Source organism: Schistocerca piceifrons, chromosome 11 (assembly GCF_021461385.2).
Source record: "Schistocerca piceifrons isolate TAMUIC-IGC-003096 chromosome 11, iqSchPice1.1, whole genome shotgun sequence".
NCBI classification, from domain to species: Eukaryota; Metazoa; Arthropoda; class Insecta; order Orthoptera; family Acrididae; genus Schistocerca; species Schistocerca piceifrons.
This window is the reverse complement of record NC_060148.1, coordinates 135,898,586-135,916,734: the sequence shown is the minus strand read 5'-3', so window position 1 is coordinate 135,916,734 and position 18,149 is coordinate 135,898,586. Positions and strand designations below refer to the sequence as shown.

At 45.5% G+C, this 18,149-nt stretch overlaps 1 protein-coding gene and 1 non-coding gene across 2 annotated transcripts in view; both read right to left on the bottom strand.

The window, feature by feature from the left end:
* Window positions 1–18,149, bottom strand: part of LOC124719805 (speckle-type POZ protein-like) — a 112,548-nt gene that overhangs the window by 59,643 nt on the left and 34,756 nt on the right. The gene's annotated exons all lie outside the window — the stretch shown is intronic.
* Window positions 5,715–5,789, bottom strand: Trnat-ugu. Its single transcript has one exon. It is a non-coding gene; the product is annotated as a tRNA-Thr (tRNA).

Below are 18,149 nucleotides of genomic sequence, written 5' to 3'. Positions count from 1 at the left end.
AGTAGTTCCGTTTGGTTTGAATGTCAGTTCTGGAATTTTTATTGCGGCTTTGGATTACGTTCTGGGACCAGAAATTTTAGACGACTTTAGATGACTTGCTAATTGCCACCACTTAATGGGAAAACCACATCCAGCTGATCGAGAAAGTGTTCAGAAGGTTCACGGAGAACGGAGTTACTGCCAACCTCAGGAAGTTAAAATTCGGGAAACAAGACATCAAATTCTTAGGCCACGTGTCATCTTCAGAAGGAATTCGACCGGATCCCAAGAAACTTTCAGCTATAGAAAACTTTCCTACGCCCACCAAGAAACGTCAGCTTAAAGGGTTCATTGGAATAGTGTCATTCTTTCGGCGTTTTGTATACGGACCATGCCTTAACCACCCGTCATTACACAACCTGTTGAAAAAGAACGTTCCGTGGAATTGGACGGAAGAGTGTAAACGAGCTTTCAAGGAGATAAAAGAAGCATTACTCTCTAGTGATATGTTGAACCATCCAAATTTAGATGAAGACTTCTGCATATCTTGCGACGCTTCAATTAAGGGTCTAGGTGCTTGTCTCTTCCAAGAAGAATAAGTAAACGGAGAGAAGAAAAGCAGAATTATCAGTTTCGCGAGTCGCGTATTGACGGAGTGTGAGCGAAACTACTGAGTAATGGAATTGGAAGGTTTAACCGTCGTATGGGCGTTTCGGAGATTCAGTTATTATATTTATGGTCGAAAAATAAAAGTTTATTCCAACAACGTCATAGCCGATGGCCTATCACGCATGCCGGAGGGAATGCCCGAAAATTGTGAATTTGAGAGAAAATTACAGAACGGACAGATATCGTTAATGGAAGACCCGATTCACTGAGACTACTACCTACAGCTGTGCAGACAAATGAAGACCTTGCATGACGCCGATAGAAAATGGAATAAAGTAAAGGGAATATTTAAGATAAATCCTCAACACCGGTTAGCCGGCCGTAGTGGCAGAGCGGTTCTAGGCGCTTCAGACTGGAATCGCGCGACCTTTACGGTTGCAGGTTCGAATCCCGCCTCGGGCATGGATGTGTGTGATGTCCTTAGGTTGGTTAGGTTTAAGTAGTTCTAAGTTCTAGGGGACTTATGACCTCAGATGTTAAGTCCCATAGTGCTCAGAGCCATTTGAACCATTTGGACCTCAACACCAGTTAGCGAAATGTTACAAATTACTTGAAGTAGTATTAGTTCATCGGACAACAAAAACCGGAAGAAGGTGCGTATGCATACCCCATGCCTATGTGGATTATTAGTTATGGTATACCCACCTGTCTTGGGGACACTTCTAACCAATAAAATGCAAGGAGGAAATATCGATGTTTTGCTACGTTCGTAATATCCATCAAAAAACGGTACACAAACTCCTAAAAAGTTGTCTAGAATGCCAGAAAGCCAAGCCATTTCATCTGTCTAATGCTTTGCCATTAAACCCCCCATTAACCCAGAAACCAGGGCACGTAGTGAGTATAGATCTCGAAGAACGACTCCCGACAGTAAGAATAGGTGCGAAATAGCTTGTGGCACTTCTAGACCTGTTTACAAAACGTATACCTACGCGACGAAGTCGTCGGATGCGCAGCCGACTATAAGAAGAATACAGCAGGATTACTTCCCACGTTTCGGCAAACCGGAGGCCATACTTCCAGAAAATGCCTTGAACTTTATCGGCAAACAATGGAGAGGTTTACTCGCAAAGAACAACATCAAGAAAATTTTGATTTCGAAATTCAGACCACAGTCAAACTTGACAGAACGCGTATTTAAGGAATTCAACCGATTCATCCGCTCACAAATTTCGACACGCCTAACAAAATGGGTGGAATTTGTAACCCCGTTGGAGCAGATAGTCAACAAATGGCCCCACATGTCAACCGGTTACACGCCACCAGAACTAATGTCGAATCAAAGGGAACGCAACGAGTGGATCGATCCTATAACTAAACTTCAGAGTGATGAAGAAGAACTCGATGTAAAACTCAGACAGGCCATGATTTCACATACTGTTCATGTGAATATCAGAAAGAGAGCACACGATAAGAAGAACTGGAAGTGGTAGACTACAAACTTAACCAAAAAGTACTAGTGCGGACGCATTGCAAACCTTCATTACTGTACCGTCTAAATAAAAATTGGAGGTACTTTTACGAGGGTACGAACATAATTTTGCCCAAACGACACAATGGTTGCTATCTCATATTCGATCCCCTGTCTGGAAGAATAAAGGGTCTATACCACCATTAGTACATTAAGAAGTATGCATCGAGCCAAGAAAATAATAATGACCATTGAGGAAGATTTTGCCGATCACATCTACAAAAAGACCGCTGAAAGACAAGAAGAAGAATGAATCCAAAAGACACTGCCGCACAGAAAACAGGAAAGAAGAAAAGAAAATTACTAAGGAAAGTCGCCGACCACATTTACAGGAGAAATTACGGAATTAGTTTTGAGCTTGTTATTAAGAAGATGAAGTCCTACGCGACTGCTGGCCCCGGATGACGATTTATATTCAGGTTTTATTTGAATACAAAGGAAAGACGTAGCCGTTGAGCCAACTTCAGACATTCTACATGATGAATTTTGTAGGATGTAAGACGAAGGAACAGACGGCGCGACACGATGGAGAGAGAATAATTATTCGTAACCACCGCATGTAACGACAGATACAGACGTGCGGATGATAAAAGAAACTCCAGCGGCAAGTGAGATAATGAACCACGTGGACTGAGCGGTAAGAAAAAAAACAAGGCAATGTACGACGTGACCCTGACGGAGACATTCAAAGAATTTATCAGTCATTTGTCCCTTGGCACGCCCAGCTTAATTACACTCCTGGAAATGGAAAAAAGAACACACTGACACCGGTGTGTCAGACCCACCATACTTGCTCCGGACACGGCGAGAGGGCTGTACAAGCAATGATCACACGCACGGCACAGCGGACACACCAGGAACCGCGGTGTTGGCAGCCGAATGGCGCTAGCTGCGCAGCATTTGTGCACCGCCGCCGTCAGTGTCAGCCAGTTTGCCGTGGCATACGGAGCTCCATCGCAGTCTTTAACACTGGTAGCATGCCGCGACAGCGTGGATGTGAACCGTATGTGCAGTTGACGGACTTCGAGCGAGGGCGTATAGTGGGCATGCGGGAGGCCGGGTGGACGTACCGCCGAATTGCTCAACACGTGGGGCGTGGGGTCTCCACAGTACATCGATATTGTCGCCAGTGGCCGGCGGAAGGTGCATGGGACTTAACATATGAGGTTATCAGTCCCCTAGACTTAGAACCATTTAAACCTAACTAACCTCATCCATGCCGGAGGCAGAATTCGGGCTGCTCCGCTCTGAAGCGCCTAGAACCGCTCGGCCACAACGGTCGGCTGGTATAGTGATTTCGGAGCGGAAATAAGATATTACTGAACAATGTATAAATGAAGTGAGCGAGTACTGACGCTACGTTTGTAAATCTGATGCTCACATCCTTATCCCTTGCCCTATTAGTGGTGTAAGCTTAGTGTTAAGCATTACTTAACCACGATTTTTTTATTGTTTCATGATGGAAAATAGGCACCAAAAGGAACAGAAGTCACGGACATTTATCCACATGGATGAACATTTAACATAATGAGACTCCAGCTTCTAAATGTCCTTGTCTTGCCCACGTAACTGTAGCGGGACTTTGAATTTCGCCGCGCTACACTCGTTCTCTCAGAAATAAATTATACCGTCGCAGCGGTATGAGCGCTCGCCGGCTGAAAAAATACTAAAATTGTAACTCTTTTTTTGTTTTCTATCCGTCTATTGTCTCTAGAGCGCAGAAGCTTAATGCAGACGTAAAAAACTTATTAGCTAGTCTTGATCTGATTTTAAATGTGTTGTCTTATTGAGGCAGTTATGAAATTCGGAGGATGGAAGTAGCAAAGTAAATTAAATTGCATTCAGTATCAAGATGATTTTAATCGGCATCAATCAGTGATTCCTGGACGATTGCAAGATTTCGGAGCAGACTTTTCAGGCAGAAATAAAGTAGGAGATTTTTGCAGACCTGGAAGCCGCTCGAAAGATGACATGTTAACATGTTAAAAGATGAACTCTTATCTATGCCATTTTCCCCTGTCAGTTACATTTTGTTATTCTCTGTTCTTTTGCAATAATTTTTGTAGTAGAAATTTGTTGAACTTTTGCTCAAAAACGCCACAGGGACCTACCCAACAATAGCTTTTCCGAATCACGAAGTCCGATAGCTTTTTTCTCTTATACGAAGTCCGATTTGCATTTCATTCTTTCCCTTTTTCACGGTCATTTACGATTTTAAAACCCCCTTTTTATTCACCATTTCTTCCCAGATTTTCAACCTTTTCTTTTCCTCTCTTCTTTTTCTTCTTTTGTATTAACCACTACAACTGGCGACCGTGACAGGACAGATAGCCTGGTAACGCCAGACAATCGTCAAACCGATAAGTTTTGCGAGCCGCACGCTCACGGAGTGCGAGAGGTCGTACTCGGTGACGGAACGGGAGGCTCTTGCCATTATTTGGGCATTCCGTAAGTTTCGCTTCTTTCTTTGGGGTAAACATACTCGCATATACACAGACCACCAAGCCCTTTCTTTCTCGTTATCATGCAAATTGCTTCATTCACGGCTCACCCGGTGGTGCCTTTCACTCCAAGAATACAGCTTCGAAATTATTTACATTAAAGGTAAATAAAACGTAGTAGCCGATGCCCTGTCCCGTTTGCCGCAAGGCATATAGGATTTTTCGATTTTCAACCTTTTCTTTTCTTTTCTTCTCTTCTTTTTCTTCTTTTGTATTAACCACTACATAACCATGTCAAGATGCGGTGAGACAAAACCACAAACTACCATCGTCAACCCACGGCGTTGAACTTCAAAGTGTTTTGTGTTTGTGTGCAATATGCAAATTTATTAGTGTAAATTTTAGCGATAAGTAAATACGGCGCAATTTATACAAAAAAAACTCTACAAAAGAGACAAAACCCCTGAACTAACTAAAACATCGTACAAACGCACAGACAATGATTAGTGTATAAGCAGTCTACCTTTGATTTTAATGTTAGGTTATAAGTTTCTCTCTTTTCAGCAGGACTGAATTTATTAAATAATATGGAAGCTAGATCAAAGTGTTGTACAGTTACTTTTCAAGAGTGAAGGTCACCGCCTGTGCATAGACACACGAACACAAATGACCGTGGCACCGACCACAATGAACTGAAGCATAATAGTGCGAAAACAATGGACTTTAAGTTCAAAGCATAAACACTTCTATGCACTTATTTGCTAAATATTGTGGATATTATGATATATATGTTACGTTAATTAATTTAAGAGTGTGATTTTGACAGTTTAGATGAATGCTTGTACTGTGTGCAACTACATCATTGGAATTACGTACATTCTCCACATGGGAGGCGATGAGATGTATTTTCACACTGCCACATCTCGTCACACAAAACACTGATTTGAGTAATGAAAGAGGCCAAGAGCCATTTATTTGCCAATGTATTATATATTATTACGCATTTTTAACTATATATGACGGTAGTATCTGTTCCCGAGAACAGTTACCGTCAATGACCATGCAGATTTGCTAGAAATGAAATGATAATTAATTGGACACCCTAGCTGCAAGCAGGCGTTGATACACTTCATTGGGGACATGTTGAAAATGTGTGCCCCAACCGGGACTCGAACCCGGGATCTCCTGCTTACATGGCAGATGCTCTATCCATCTGAGCCACCGCGGGCACAGAGGATACCGCGTCTGCAGGGACTTATCCCTTGCACGCTCCCCGTGAGATCCACATTCCCAACATGTCCACAACACTACATTCGTAGTGCGCCTAATAGATGTTTGCCCATCATACTCATTACTCGTGGCAGATAAATCTACAAAGTCCCGTACGAGTTCGGGCATAGCGTGTGCGTTCCCACAAGAAGTTCAAAGGCCAGGAACCCATATTTTTAACTATATATGACGGTAGTATGTGTTCCCGAGAACAGTTACCGTCAATGACCATGCAGCTTTGCTACAAATGAAATGATAATTAATTGGACTTGGTAGATTAATCTGCCACGAGTAATGAGTATGATGAGCAAACATCTATTAGGCGCACTACGAATGTAGTGTTGTGGACATGTTGGGAATGTGGATCTCATGGGGAGCGTGCAAGGGATAAGTCCCTGCAGGCGCACTATCCTCTGTGCCCGCGGTGGCCCAGATTACTCAGTCAGTCGGCTCTCAGCCGTGCTAGCGTGCGGAGCTGCTCCGCGCGCCGTGTGACGCTCCGCTCTTGGCGGTGTTTACTTCCGCGTCGCGGTGTTTGTGTCTATCGAGTCCAGTACTAACGTACACCATGGCGCACTCGTACCGCCGTGCAACGATCAAAGTAACGTTTCAGGCCGAACATCCACGACCCAGAGCTTTCGAAGTCGAACAGTTCATACGTGAGGATCTACGTTTGAAACCCCAGGACGTAATCGGCATACATTTTTCCATCACTGGAAGTGTTGTCTACATCAAGATGTCGACGGAGGAAATTTGCAATGACATAATTCACCGTCATGCCACCGGACTGAAATTTAAACACTCTGATGGACATATGGGTGCTGTGACAGTCGCCCATGCTGGTTTCGGTCTCCGGACATTGCGGGTGTTTGAACTCCCGTTCGAGGTGCCTCAGGATGTGGTCATTGCCGCTTTCCAACCATATGGCACCGTCTTGGGTCACGTCGCGGAGAAGTGGCAAACATTTACGACCTATCCCGTATTAAATGGCGTCAGGCAAATAAAAATTGAGCTGACGAAACATGTCCCATCGTACCTGCTGATTGGCGGTGTGAGGGCCATCGTCATGTATGATGGACAGCCACGAACGTGCGCAGGATGTGGCCAGGAGGGACATGTACGTTCCGAATGCTTACACCGCCGTTTAATACAGACGCCGTTACGTGAAGAGACCCAGGCTTCGACGGTCACGTCCTTACACATCACCTACGCCAAGGTTGCACAGGATCCCGTCGTACCAATCTCGATTGCGCCAGCAGCATCGTCAACGCCACCCGCCGCAGCACAACGCGCCGAGGACACAAGCAAGGCGTCACCTCCAGTGCTCGCTTCAGGACCGTCCGGTTTGCAGACCGAAACCGATGTTCCTGTTGGAACCATGGACGTCGACCTCGGTGTCGTGCCGACGTCTGCCTTTGTCCAGACGGGTTCGGCGTCAGACGACGGGCGACCACATTCTGATTCAGAAGGCCACATCAGAAAACAGCGGTCGCCTCGCAAACACAGGAAACGACGACGAACGCCTTCCGATGACGCCCTTTCTCAGACGGCCCCGCGAGATGTCAACCTGATGTCTGACGGTGATCTCCCACATTGCGTCCAGTCACGCGATGTGGCAGCAACAGGAGCCCCTCCTGTGACGCCTACTCTCCCAGCCAGGGACGTGTCCTCGCCGTTGTCAACGAATGATGGCGGCGGTCCCCCTGCCACTCATGTTGCGGAATCCACAACACCCGTTCCGGAAGTACGTGACCGTCACATGTCCACGTCGTCAGCTTCCTGGGCCGATGACGTTGAAGAAGAAGCGGAACAGACTGCCAGCGTGTCTGCACAGGAGTCCACCTCGGCGACACTGGGGCTGGCGCCCCGCCAGTAATTATCACCACTGCGGGACCACCGGCGGGTCTCCACCTGCCGGCTACTTCTACCGCACGTTCTGCAAATACTGAGGATGGCCGCACACAGCAATATCGTATCGCCACGATGAATCTTGCCACCATTCGTGCCCCCCATAAACTGGCCATGTTCAGAGACACTATTTACTCTGCGGATGTGGATATAGCACCCTTACAAGAGGTGTTTGTGGCTGACTTCCTAGTTCCCACCGGATACAACGCCCATGTTTCCCCCGCATCCGATACCGGTAGCGGCGTCGCCATCCTGCTACGCGACGGACTCCCTGCAGAGGACATCATCTACCTCCCCACTGTGCGAGGTATGGCCCTCACACTGTTCGGCGTGCGTATTATTAATATCTACGCTCCGTCCGGCACTGGCCGCCATCATGACCGACAAACTTTTTTTGCCGAATGCGTCACACCCCTCTTCACCGGTCCGCAGGACGATTTGGTACTCGGTGGGGATTTTAACTCGACACAAGAGCCCGCGGACCAACTCCCGCGACATTCCCCTTGTGCATCTCTCTCAGTGGTCATCGACCGTCTCCGACTTGTTGACACATGGAAGAAGCTCCACGGAATTCAACCGGGCTATACATTCTCCACCTCTCACTCATCCAGCCGCATAGATCGCATCTACGTTACCCGCTCCCTTGCTGATGGCAGACGTCATGCGGATGTCTGGCCCTTGGCCTTTTCAGACCATGATGCATACCTCTGTGACATCACTCTCGCCCGACAGCAAGTGTGGCATAGTCGTGGTCTGTGGAAACTCAATGTCGCTCACCTGACCTCCTCAGACTGTCGCCGTATGGTCGAAGAAGCGTGGGCACGCTGCCACCATCGTCGAGAAGCCTATGACTCCACCTTATCATGGTGGCTCTCCTGTGCAAAGCCGACCCTCAGGAAGACTTTGATGAGTTTTGGGAAGGAATTAAAGGCGTGGCAAACTAATACCCCGCACTTCTACTACACCATTCTACGTGACTGTGCGACGATGCCTTTCTCGCCAGCCCGGCAGTCGATGGTCCATCGCACGAAGGCGCAGATCTCCTTGATCATGCGGCGTAACTTGGAAGGCACTGTAGTCCGTTCTCGAGCTTCTAATCGAATCCCACAAGAACGTCCGTCGATGTAACACCTCCTTCAGGAAAGACAACAACGACGACGAGCTCTGATCCAAGTCCTCACTGATGTGGAAGGGCGCCGGCACGACACCCAACAAAGCATCGGTCGTGCTCTCCATGGTCATTTTGCCGGGCTATACGCAGCCGTACCGCATTCTGCAGCACTGATCACAGAAGTCGCTCAGCTCACTACGAACACTCTTCCGGAGGATGCAGTGCATGACCTCCAAGACGGCGTAACCACAGATGAAGTGGTAGATGCTATCAAGGCGGGTTCCGATAACAGGTCTCCTGGACCTGACGGTATACCCATCGAATTTTATAAAAGTTTTCAGTATTTGTTGGCTTCCACATGGAAGATAATCGCACAAGAGCTGATGTCACCGAGGACAGTGGTCCCGAGCGCCTTTCTAGAAGGAATTATTATCCCCGTACATAAACCGCGCGGGTTATCGAGGGTCCAAGACTATCGACCAATTACTTTGCTCAACAGCGACATGAAAATATTCACACGGCTACTGGCATCGCGACTCAAGAAGGTCGCACGTTACGTCACATCCTGCGACCAGACTTGCCTAGGAGGCGACAACAACATCCGTACGGCCCTTTGCCGTTACAGAGACATGATAGCATTAGCGCATCATCAGCGTCTCCCTGGCGTCTTGGCTTCACTGGACTTTAGCCAGGCTTTCGACCGTGTTGACCACTTCTATTTACGGACAGTTATTCAGCATATGGGTTTTCCTGGCGGTTTTGTAACAGTGGTTATGCGCCTGTTGAGTAGTGCAACCTCTAAAATCATGTACAATGGTCGTCTTACACCGTCCCTGGTCATCGCACGATCTGTACGGCAAGGATGCCCTCTTTCCACGATTTTGTATGCTTTCACCTTGGAACCCCTCCTCCAGGGCATGCGCCAACGTTTGGAAGGCATGGCTGTGCAAGGCCACCGTTTTTGTTGTACAGCCTACGCAGACGACATAGTACTATATCTGCGCAGTGAAGATGAAGTACGAGCAGCACTGACATGGGTGGCGACTTACGGCGAAGCGTCGGGGAGCTGCCTCAACGTGTCAAAATCCAAGGTCCTGCTCATTGGTGAGGGCTTGCCGGAGAGATGCGCTGCCCCCCTTAGTGTCGCCGCCACCATACGGTGTCTTGGACTTGATTTCACAGCAGACCTGCGCCGCTCAGCGGCTATCAATGGTAGACGCTTGCTACAGACAATCAGGGCCAATCTCGCCGATCACCGGCTACGAGCTCTCGACGTTATCCAACGCGCGCAATACGTGAACATGTATCATGCTTCCCGTATACCACACGTGGCTCAAGTACTACCAGTCCCAAATCTCCTGGCGCGACGACTGTTGATGGCTTTCGGCTCCTTCGTCAGCTCGGGGATGTTATTCAAGGTGCAGTATGAATCCCTTGCACTGGCACGAGATCGTGGCGGGGTGGGACTCATCCACGTGCCGACTCGTGTCAAGGCACTATACGTCAGCTCCCAACTCAAACTTTGGCATCGTTGCCCGCAGAGCCTTACTAGCCTCCTGCTTCACAACTTTACACCGGCCTCCTTGTTCGCCCCAGTACTGATATCGACCATTCCAACCCCCTTTTATTACATCCAACGATTTTTCCTGGAGTTCAGTTATATCTACCGGTCCTTACCACTTACACTTTTGTACCTCACGAAAACAGTCTCCGAATTGTTACAACAGTGCCGCCCGTCCAACCCCATCGAACGTAAGTATCCACAGTACGTGTGGCGACACATATGGAAAGCGATCCATGCGCGTTTTCTCGAATCAGACGTTCAATCAGCGTGGTACATCACCGTGAATGGCAAACAAGTTAACCGAGATCGTCTGCACCGCATCCATCTCACCGATTCATCCCTCTGCACCCACTGTGGCGTGGATGACACGGATGTCCACCGGTTCCACTGTGGCACAGCGCTAGACGTCTGGACACTTGCGCGGCGAATTTTGGCGTTTCTTACTCGCCAGACACCGGCTCAGATCGACGTCCACATGCTTTTGTACCCCGATAAGACTTTCTACCCCTCCGCCAAAACTAACACTGTGAATTGGATCTGTGGCCACACGATCCGCTATCTTTTTACTTCAGGCGACAAGTCTACGCTAGGATATTGGACTTATCTCAACGAACGACACTGCGTCCTGATACGCAACCCACGCTATAAACAATATTTTTCTAATTTCTTACGGAGCACTTTCGATGACCCACCTAGTAGCTGGAACGTCCAAGCCCTGAGAAGCTGAAAACTGTATAAAACGAACCGAACTGAATAGATCTGCCACCCAGAACTCACGCCTACGCCATGAGAAGACACGTTTGGACGAGCTGGCATGCTATAGGCGGACACTTCAGGAGCTCCTGTAAGAACTGGACTTTAACTACAAGTTGCATGACGACTTAAAAAGCTTTTCCTTATTTCTTCCTCATAGTTTGTTCTTAAAGGAAAAAGAACTTTGATTTTGACTTTGAGACACTTTTTTTTGTTCCAAAGGATTGCTTCTTCGCCAACAAGACAAAGGAGACTCATTTTTGTTTACTGGAAGGAGAAACCAGTATAATCGGAGTCTTTGTTTTCTTCGAAAAAAAACAAAAAAACTTTTCCTTATTTATTCCTCACAATTTGTTCTTAAACGAAAAAGAAATATTGAGTTTGGCTTAAAAAAAAATAAAAGAAGAAAACTTTTCCTTATTTATTCCTCACAATTTGTTCTTAAAGGAAAAAGAAATATTGAGTTTGGCATAAAAAAAAACTTTTCCTTATTTATTCCTCACAATTTGTTCTTAAAGGAAAAAGAAATATTGAGTTTGGCTTAAAAAAAAATAAAAAAAAAATAAAACTTTTCCTTATTTATTCCTCACAATTTGTTCTTAAAGGAAAAAGAAATATTGAGTCTGGCTTAAAAAAAAAAATCTTTTCCTTATTTATTCCTCACAATTTTAAAAAAAAAAAAATAGTCTCGCGGTAGCGTTTTCGCTTCCCGAGCACGGGGTCCCGGGTTCGATTCCCGGCGGGGTCAGGGATTTTCACCTGCCTCGAGATGACTGGGTGTTTGTGTTGTCCTCATCATTTAGAAAAAAAAAAAAAAAAAAAAAAAAAAAGATGGATAGAGCATCTGCCATGTAAGCAGGAGATCCCGGGTTCGAGTCCCGGTCGGGGCACACATTTTCAACATGTCCCCAATGAAGTATATCAACGCCTGCTTGCAGCTAGGGTGTCCAATTAATTATCATTTCATTATTACGCATTGTAATGTTGTATTTTGACAATATACAAGGAGCAATGAATCCAGCACCACTGACGCGCCTAAGCAACTATAGACAAATTCAGCGCGCATCTAAAAACGTCGATATTAAAGACGGACTCTGAGACAGTTGAATACTAAAAAAAAAAACAAGCGCGCAACCCGTCGTCCACTGCCGGACGATATCAGTCTCTTTTTATCTCCTGTCCAATACGGACGCACCATTACATAGGGGTCATTATTAGACTTGTCATTTGATAAACCCTACAGATAAATACTGTCATTTTGTTGCATGTGGGACTAGCTTATGTGAAAAACGCAGATTGGTTAATGACTGGCCATTTCTACGTGATGGGTAAACTTTTCATACTACTCAAGTTCTGTCATTGTTGACATGTTATATGTACGTTATGTCCAAGTTCGTAATTATAGTGTCAATTACCCTAAATTTGTGTTTGCTTAATGATTTACTTTCTATGTGCCAAGTTTCTTTTTAACAGAGCCAACCGTGTCCGACGTGTCATTGCGCGGACAGAACAGTCGAGGCCGACGTTAACATACTGCTTATATTCCCCCATTGTAATATTCCTCAAACTCAGTTGTAGACTGGCTCTTAGGTACATTTTCAGTGCGAGTGACGTCCGGGACTTTCTTAGCAAACTTTACTTCTCCTACTGAACATCGCTCGCACGAAGCCTCACTGTTCCACAACACACAACCAATGAGGAAGTACGAATAGAACTGGAGAGAAAATAAACTGGTGGTACAACCTAGTTAGAAGAAGGGATCTGTTGATAGGACACACACTGAGACATCTGGAGATCACGAATTTAGTACTGGAGGGAAGCGCGGTGAGGGGGCGGGTGGGGGATGGGGTTAGAGTCACACAGGGAGACCAAGTAATGAATGCAGTAAACAGGTTGAGAAGGATGTAGGTTGCAGCAGTTACTTGGAGACGAAGAGGCCCGCACAGCATAGAGTATCGTGGAGAGCTGCGTGAAATCAGTCTTCGTACTGAAGACTATAATAACAAAAACCTTGCTATTATTATAGGTTTCAAATAGCATTTGCTTCTTTATACTATTTATCACAAATGGGATATGTGGTACCTGGATGTAATATAATTTCAATAGTTGGAGACAGTTGCTTATTATAGCACACAAATATTAGAAAACTTGCACGTGCACATACCTAATGCTGTAATTGTTACATGAAACTTAAATTTGCTTCAGCTGTTAGTGCGAGGACCCTGAGGCTAGTCCGTCAGTAGACTCAGATGAAGGCTGTACATTTTAGTCATAACACGATATGAGATACACTATTAACTATGTATACATGACATCATAAACACTATAACTTCAGACCTGCAGAATCATCATTAAGCTTGCCCTTCAAGCCTAACCAGCCACTGTTATGAATTTAGTTTTTACAGATAACTGTTACACTGTGCTAAGATATTAAGACGAACAATCTTTAAGTTCGATACTTGAAATCTAGTCTTGGCAATTACACTTTAATAAAAATCAACTATCCTTGTACGAAAAAAACGTGGAGTACGTCAAAACTTGGCCTGACGGAATACTTATAGTGTCAACTACTCCACACAAGTTATTGGTTTTTTTTTATGGGAGGTAATTAGTTTTCAGTTCAATGCTGGGATTATTACAGCACTTGGAATAGGACATTGTTTAAGTAAATGATTGCGCATAAAATAAGAGTGCCCAACCCATTGTTTAGGGAACAAAAACTTATTCTTCATTAATAGAACAGATAAGTGGTCTATGTAATTAGTCAGTACTCAAATGATTCTGTGAGATGCAGGTGGTGACAGTGTAGATCTCATGTGGCTATTCAAAGAATGTGCCGAAAATATCCATGGCTCTTGCTGTATATTCTCTTCTTGGTACGGTATTTCAGTATTTTGAAAAATGAGCCTACGTTTTTCGACATCCGAGGCTACATAAAATAATTTTGCCGCTCTTCTTGCGTCGTTCAGTTCACAAGGTGTGAACAGTTTGCGTGCTAGCCACCAATTTACTGTACGTGCAAAGGAGCCTTTCTTTCAAGCTTCAGACGATTACACACCTGCTTCCAGCTTGCATGAACCAGTGTTTCAACTGAAGTTCTAACGTTTCAATTCTTTCACAGACTAGTAATTTTAAAATTACATCAAATTCGAGTAGCAATACACTTACATTGTACACACTAATTTCTCTGCATTAAAGCAACACGCTAGGTCCTCCCTAACAAATCAATCCTCAGTTAAGTCACAAATTTCGCATCATACCCCATATTATCTTACTTTTGGTAATAAGTGTGGTTATGGCAGTGAGTCAAATGATTTTATCGAAAATCGAAATTACTGCATTTACCTTACTGCATTGATTATAGTTTTAAGGATGTCTTGAAGGAAATGTGACATGTGAGAGTTTCCGAAATCCATACTGATTGGCAATGAGTTCCTTCTATTCAAGGAACCTCATTACGTTTGAGCTGAGAATGTGTTGAAGAATCCTATAAGAAATGGATGGCAAGGATATTGCACGGTAGTTTTGTGAATGACTCCTGCTACTCTTCTACTAGATGGGTGTCTCCTCGAACGTCTTCCAACTACGGGGCACTGTTATTTGTACTGGAGATCTACAATAGATTTTGGTTAAGAGAAAGGCTAAATCAGACGCAAATTCGGCGTAGGGTCTGATAGAGATTCCATCGGGCTTGGAGCCTTGTTAAATCTCAGCCGTTTCTCAACACTAATGGTACATATCTGTCATCGTCACAAATTAGAGCAATACCCCACAATATCACCTCTAAAGAAACATTGCGGGATACTAATTCAGAGTTTCTGATTTTGCTTCGCTATTCTTAATTGCTGTCATTACCTGGTCAGCGAGTGTCTGAACACTAAATTTGGTACCAGCTTTACATAATACCGGCATTTGCTTGGTTTTGTGAGAGATCCTTCCTATTCTGTTACAGTAGTCTTAGTAGGAGTGAAATCATGAAAAATCCAGGATGGAATGTGACAATATCATGAAAAGGAAAGTTGCAACTCACCACTGACAAGAATTGCTGAGTTGCAGATAGGCACAACAAAAAAGTCTCAGAGTTAAAGGTTTTGGCCAATGAGGCCTTCGTCAACAGTAGACACGCACACACACACACACACACACACACACACACACACACACACGCGCGCGCAACTCACACACATGACTGAAGTCTCAGGCAACTGAAACCACATTGTGAGCAGCAGCACGAGTACATGATGGGAGTGGCGACTGGGTGTGGGGAGAGGAGGAGGCTGTGGCAGGCAGGGGAGCGACAGTATGGTGGAGTGGTGGACAGTGAAGTGCTACAGGTTAGACAGAGGTCAGCGGAGAGGTGGGGAGGGAGGGGAAGTAGCAGAAACGCAGGGAAATAAAAGGACTGTGGGTGGTGGTGGAATGACGGCTGTGTAGTGCTGGGATGGGAACAGGGCACCTTACTGGATGCGTGAGGACAGTGACTAACAAAGGAGGACGCCAGGCGGGTTGTGGGAACCTTTGTCAGTCACTGTCCTCACCCATCCAGCTCCTACCCTATTCCCATTCCATCACAATGTAACCGTCATTCCACCACCAAAGACAGTCTTTCTATTTCCCTCCATTTCTGCTACTTCCCTCCCCCTCCCCACCATTCCCATGCCCACCATCTAACATGCAGCACTTCACTGTCCGCCGCCCACACATACTACCCCTACCCCTCCCCACCCCAACCTCTTCTTCACCCCCACCCTGTCGCCACTCCCATCATGCAGTGGTGCTGCTGCTCGCAGTGTGGTTTCAATTGCCTGAGAGTGCAGTCGTGTGTGTGAGTTTTGTTTGCGTGAGTACGTGTGTGTGTGTGTGTGTATGTGTGTGTGTGTGTGTGTGTGTGTGTGCTTGTTGTCTATTGTTGACTGCAGCCTTAATGACCGAAAGCATTAATTATGATTCCTTTTGTTGAGCCTATCTGCGACTCGGTAATCTTAGTAGGTTAGACGAAATTCTCTTTCATTAGCCAAATACATCTCATTTACATCTTCCTACATGTAGCCCCACGTTTTGCCTAGCATTTATTGACCAGTTGTCTCTTTTTCTTTAGATGTTTCTTTAAAATGTCTGCAGACTGTGGAGTCTCCCTCTTATCATGAACTGCTCTACATATGTACAAAGTGCACAGTTGACTGTTCTTATAAACCTGAACCGCAATTTTTCTACATGTTTTTCTCCAGAGCTAAATATTTCGAGTTTTGTATTCAAATAGGTCACAACTGATTCTATATCTGGTTTGCTGAACATATATGTATTCTGCTAAATGTTTTAGTTGCCATTTGTACGTTGTAAATCATTGTTGCTTCATGGTCATTGACACTAGTTTCTGTGTGAGCTTCCTCAAAGTGTTATGGTCATTTTGAAACTATCAGATGCAATATCACTAGTGGGCTCCCAAACAGTCTGTTTCAGGTAATTCTCAGACAACTCATTTAGGGGTGTTTCACCAGACGTCTTGTCACCCCCACCTCTTACTGAACTGTCATTTTCTCAGTCGATTGTTGCACAATTAACATCTACTTCAACAATTAGAGTGTGACTTGGAAACTTATGTAACAGTGCTTCGGCTTTCTCTATAATATTTTGTTACATCTGGAGTAGATCTAGAAGTGGACAGAGGGACCTGATTCCAAATTAATGCCCACCGATGATACTGAGTCTTTCCCAGACAGCCTCACACGCAGTTTGTGTTTCTGTTTTGGTTGGTACAATTTGTTTGTGACCTGGGACAAATGCCCTACTATCTCCATGTATATTTTCGATACAACCTAAAACTTTTATCAGTATCTCACTGCTGTCAGTTCCGCGTTTCCTGCAGCCTTCTGTACCGGGTATTATGTGAGCTCTACTAGGCCTGCTTCAAACCCTGGCACGTTGTTATCGGTGATTCATAAGTTGATCACTTGAATTGTAATACTCTCGCCAGTATGTGACACTTCTTTGGAACTATTACTGACACTTTCAGGTCCCTATCGTTATCTGGACTGGACGAAGAGTAGTCTAATCTAAAAACCATTGTGTACACTCCGCACCCAAACAGCTACCTGAGCAGCAGCCTCTGATGTGTACCACACCCCTGACCCATTTAGGGTGTCCATAGAGTACTCAACCCCTTGATGCAAGTCCAAGAATTTTCAGGCTGCTTTGTCAAAGAACCTTCGAACTCTGAGTCAGTCGTTCCATTCGATTCAGAACGTGGGATGCACGACCAACTTTACACTGCAGCAAATTGTGAGTCTCATTGATATTAGATGAGGCCAGCTTTGTCAACCTCCTCTGCCATTTGAATGATCCAAGTGTGGCCGCAGAGCACAGTCAGCAGTTGGTAGCGCCCGGCTCTCTCAGCGGCTGACTGAATGGCCTCTGTAGAATGCTGAATAAGGCTCCCAGCCATACACACTGAGTGCACTTAGTGTTCCCTCACATCGCTTTTTACATTTCCCTAAGGGATACATTCACTTGCCGTACATTTGAACTTCCTACTGTTAACGGATTCTATCCTTGACACTGCACATACCATATTACTCAGAAGTTGTTGTTAGTCTCACAGACTCAGTTTCGATTTCAGTGGAGGTCTGCACCTCCTGTTTGTTGGTTAGGGTGATAGGTACCGCGTGCTGAGTCCTCCCTGGTCCCTGCTCCACTGTCCATGCAGCCTAGTCCTACCAATGGCAGACCACTCGCAGCCAAGTGGATGGGCGGTGACACATCATGTACTTTTTGGAGAAACTGCTGACAGCCAAGTGGATAAGCAGTGACAGATCATGTACTATCTGTAGCAGCTGCTGACAGCCAAGTGACTGAGCGGTGATAGATCATGTACTTCCTGAACCAGCTGCTGACAGCCAAGTGGATGAGCGGTGATAGATCATCAACTTCTTGTGCAAGCTTCTTACAGCCAAGTGGGCGAGTGTTGATAGATCATGTACTCCCTGT